This window comes from Osmia lignaria, unplaced genomic scaffold (assembly GCF_051020975.1).
Source record: "Osmia lignaria lignaria isolate PbOS001 unplaced genomic scaffold, iyOsmLign1 scaffold0080, whole genome shotgun sequence".
Lineage (NCBI taxonomy): Eukaryota > Metazoa > Arthropoda > Insecta > Hymenoptera > Megachilidae > Osmia > Osmia lignaria.
The window spans coordinates 27501-32500 of record NW_027478221.1 but is presented as its reverse complement, the minus strand read 5'-3'; positions in this window follow the sequence as shown (position 1 = coordinate 32500).

Here is a 5000-nt window from a genome sequence, read left to right as displayed (position 1 = left end):
TCCTATAAATACCGAACGGCCGGCCGCTAGGTCGGCGACGCATGGGCTTACGCCCAGGCGTATGCCTGTGCAAACCGCCGTGAGAGCGTACCATCCCGCCGGCACGGTAAAACTTAGACTGAAAATATCGTCGAACATATCCTTTCATTTTATAACGTTCTATACATGAAAATTAATAAATTAACATGCAGGACATAATAAATTCACATTCTCATGTAAATCATGGGTTTAATTAATATTTTAAAAAATTTTAAAACCGCCCAGAACCGATGAGATGAAAATATTAAAACGATATTTTTGCATTTTCTTACGGTAAAACATTAACAAATAAGCGACTATAGCAATATAAAACTCCATTTGTAATTTAATTAATCAAAATTAATATTTTTTTTTGATTTTTCAGCGATCCAGAACCGATGAGACGAAAACATTAAAACGATATTTTTGCATTTTCTTACGACAAAACATTAACAAATACGAGACTATAACAATATAAAACTACATATGTAATTTAATTAATCAAAATTAATAATTTTTTTTGATTTTTCAGTGATCCAGAACCGATAAGTCGAAAATTTTAACAATCATATTTTTGCATTCTGTACCGTGGATCCATCGTTAAACGCTATTAAACTAACGTCCGTGATGGTATAAATGCAGATTTTCGCTCCGTTTAGCCAAAATAACGAACTTTAGGTGCGCTCCGAAATATTTCAAAGTCCCAGCGGCGTATTGCTTCGCCTCTTAGAACCGATTAGTCGAAAATTTTAACAATCATATTTTTGCATTCTGTACCGTGGATCGATCGTTAAACGCTATTGAACTAACGTCCGTGATGGTATAAATGCAGATTTTCGCTCCGTTTAGCCAAAATAACGAACTTTAGGTGCGCTCCGAAATATTTCAAAGTCCCAGCGGCGTATTGCTTCGCCTCTTAGAACCGATTAGTCGAAAATTTTAACAATCATATTTTTGCATTCTGTACCGTGGATCCATCGTTAAACGCTATTAAACTAACGTCCGTGATGGTATAAATGCAGATTTTCGCTCCGTTTAGCCAAAATAACGAACTTTAGGTGCGCTCCGAAATATTTCAAAGTCCCAGCGGCGTATTGCTTCGCCTCTTAGAACCGATTAGTCGAAAATTTTAACAATCATATTTTTGCATTCTGTACCGTGGATCCATCGTTAAACGCTATTAAACTAACGTCCGTGATGGTATAAATGCAGATTTTCGCTCCGTTTAGCCAAAATAACGAACTTTAGGTGCGCTCCGAAATATTTCAAAGTCCCAGCGGCGTATTGCTTCGCCTCTTAGAACCGATTAGTCGAAAATTTTAACAATCATATTTTTGCATTCTGTACCGTGGATCCATCGTTAAACGCTATTAAACTAACGTCCGTGATGGTATAAATGCAGATTTTCGCTCCGTTTAGCCAAAATAACGAACTTTAGGTGCGCTCCGAAATATTTCAAAGTCCCAGCGGCGTATTGCTTCGCCTCTTAGAACCGATTAGTCGAAAATTTTAACAATCATATTTTTGCATTCTGTACCGTGGATCGATCGTTAAACGCTATTGAACTAACGTCCGTGATGGTATAAATGCAGATTTTCGCTCCGTTTAGCCAAAATAACGAACTTTAGGTGCGCTCCGAAATATTTCAAAGTCCCAGCGACGTATTGCTTCGCCTCTTAGAACCGATTAGTCGAAAATTTTAACAATCATATTTTTGCATTCTGTACCGTGGATCCATCGTTAAACGCTATTAAACTAACGTCCGTGATGGTATAAATGCAGATTTTCGCTCCGTTTAGCCAAAATAACGAACTTTAGGTGCGCTCCGAAATATTTCAAAGTCCCAGCGGCGTATTGCTTCGCCTCTTAGAACCGATTAGTCGAAAATTTTAACAATCATATTTTTGCATTCTGTACCGTGGATCGATCGTTAAACGCTATTGAACTAACGTCCGTGATGGTATAAATGCAGATTTTCGCTCCGTTTAGCCAAAATAACGAACTTTAGGTGCGCTCCGAAATATTTCAAAGTCCCAGCGACGTATTGCTTCGCCTCTTAGAACCGATTAGTCGAAAATTTTAACAATCATATTTTTGCATTCTGTACCGTGGATCCATCGTTAAACGCTATTAAACTAACGTCCGTGATGGTATAAATGCAGATTTTCGCTCCGTTTAGCCAAAATAACGAACTTTAGGTGCGCTCCGAAATATTTCAAAGTCCCAGCGGCGTATTGCTTCGCCTCTTAGAACCGATTAGTCGAAAATTTTAACAATCATATTTTTGCATTCTGTACCGTGGATCCATCGTTAAACGCTATTAAACTAACGTCCGTGATGGTATAAATGCAGATTTTCGCTCCGTTTAGCCAAAATAACGAACTTTAGGTGCGCTCCGAAATATTTCAAAGTCCCAGCGGCGTATTGCTTCGCCTCTTAGAACCGATTAGTCGAAAATTTTAACAATCATATTTTTGCATTCTGTACCGTGGATCCATCGTTAAACGCTATTAAACTAACGTCCGTGATGGTATAAATGCAGATTTTCGCTCCGTTTAGCCAAAATAACGAACTTTAGGTGCGCTCCGAAATATTTCAAAGTCCCAGCGGCGTATTGCTTCGCCTCTTAGAACCGATTAGTCGAAAATTTTAACAATCATATTTTTGCATTCTGTACCGTGGATCCATCGTTAAACGCTATTAAACTAACGTCCGTGATGGTATAAATGCAGATTTTCGCTCCGTTTAGCCAAAATAACGAACTTTAGGTGCGCTCCGAAATATTTCAAAGTCCCAGCGGCGTATTGCTTCGCCTCTTAGAACCGATTAGTCGAAAATTTTAACAATCATATTTTTGCATTCTGTACCGTGGATCCATCGTTAAACGCTATTAAACTAACGTCCGTGATGGTATAAATGCAGATTTTCGCTCCGTTTAGCCAAAATAACGAACTTTAGGTGCGCTCCGAAATATTTCAAAGTCCCAGCGGCGTATTGCTTCGCCTCTTAGAACCGATTAGTCGAAAATTTTAACAATCATATTTTTGCATTCTGTACCGTGGATCCATCGTTAAACGCTATTGAACTAACGTCCGTGATGGTATAAATGCAGATTTTCGCTCCGTTTAGCCAAAATAACGAACTTTAGGTGCGCTCCGAAATATTTCAAAGTCCCAGCGGCGTATTGCTTCGCCTCTTAGAACCGATTAGTCGAAAATTTTAACAATCATATTTTTGCATTCTGTACCGTGGATCCATCGTTAAACGCTATTAAACTAACGTCCGTGATGGTATAAATGCAGATTTTCGCTCCGTTTAGCCAAAATAACGAACTTTAGGTGCGCTCCGAAATATTTCAAAGTCCCAGCGGCGTATTGCTTCGCCTCTTAGAACCGATTAGTCGAAAATTTTAACAATCATATTTTTGCATTCTGTACCGTGGATCCATCGTTAAACGCTATTAAACTAACGTCCGTGATGGTATAAATGCAGATTTTCGCTCCGTTTAGCCAAAATAACGAACTTTAGGTGCGCTCCGAAATATTTCAAAGTCCCAGCGGCGTATTGCTTCGCCTCTTAGAACCGATTAGTCGAAAATTTTAACAATCATATTTTTGCATTCTGTACCGTGGATCCATCGTTAAACGCTATTGAACTAACGTCCGTGATGGTATAAATGCAGATTTTCGCTCCGTTTAGCCAAAATAACGAACTTTAGGTGCGCTCCGAAATATTTCAAAGTCCCAGCGGCGTATTGCTTCGCCTCTTAGAACCGATTAGTCGAAAATTTTAACAATCATATTTTTGCATTCTGTACCGTGGATCGATCGTTAAACGCTATTGAACTAACGTCCGTGATGGTATAAATGCAGATTTTCGCTCCGTTTAGCCAAAATAACGAACTTTAGGTGCGCTCCGAAATATTTCAAAGTCCCAGCGGCGTATTGCTTCGCCTCTTAGAACCGATTAGTCGAAAATTTTAACAATCATATTTTTGCATTCTGTACCGTGGATCCATCGTTAAACGCTATTAAACTAACGTCCGTGATGGTATAAATGCAGATTTTCGCTCCGTTTAGCCAAAATAACGAACTTTAGGTGCGCTCCGAAATATTTCAAAGTCCCAGCGGCGTATTGCTTCGCCTCTTAGAACCGATTAGTCGAAAATTTTAACAATCATATTTTTGCATTCTGTACCGTGGATCGATCGTTAAACGCTATTGAACTAACGTCCGTGATGGTATAAATGCAGATTTTCGCTCCGTTTAGCCAAAATAACGAACTTTAGGTGCGCTCCGAAATATTTCAAAGTCCCAGCGGCGTATTGCTTCGCCTCTTAGAACCGATTAGTCGAAAATTTTAACAATCATATTTTTGCATTCTGTACCGTGGATCCATCGTTAAACGCTATTAAACTAACGTCCGTGATGGTATAAATGCAGATTTTCGCTCCGTTTAGCCAAAATAACGAACTTTAGGTGCGCTCCGAAATATTTCAAAGTCCCAGCGGCGTATTGCTTCGCCTCTTAGAACCGATTAGTCGAAAATTTTAACAATCATATTTTTGCATTCTGTACCGTGGATCCATCGTTAAACGCTATTAAACTAACGTCCGTGATGGTATAAATGCAGATTTTCGCTCCGTTTAGCCAAAATAACGAACTTTAGGTGCGCTCCGAAATATTTCAAAGTCCCAGCGGCGTATTGCTTCGCCTCTTAGAACCGATTAGTCGAAAATTTTAACAATCATATTTTTGCATTCTGTACCGTGGATCCATCGTTAAACGCTATTGAACTAACGTCCGTGATGGTATAAATGCAGATTTTCGCTCCGTTTAGCCAAAATAACGAACTTTAGGTGCGCTCCGAAATATTTCAAAGTCCCAGCGGCGTATTGCTTCGCCTCTTAGAACCGATTAGTCGAAAATTTTAACAATCATATTTTTGCATTCTGTACCGTGGATCCATCGTTAAACGCTATT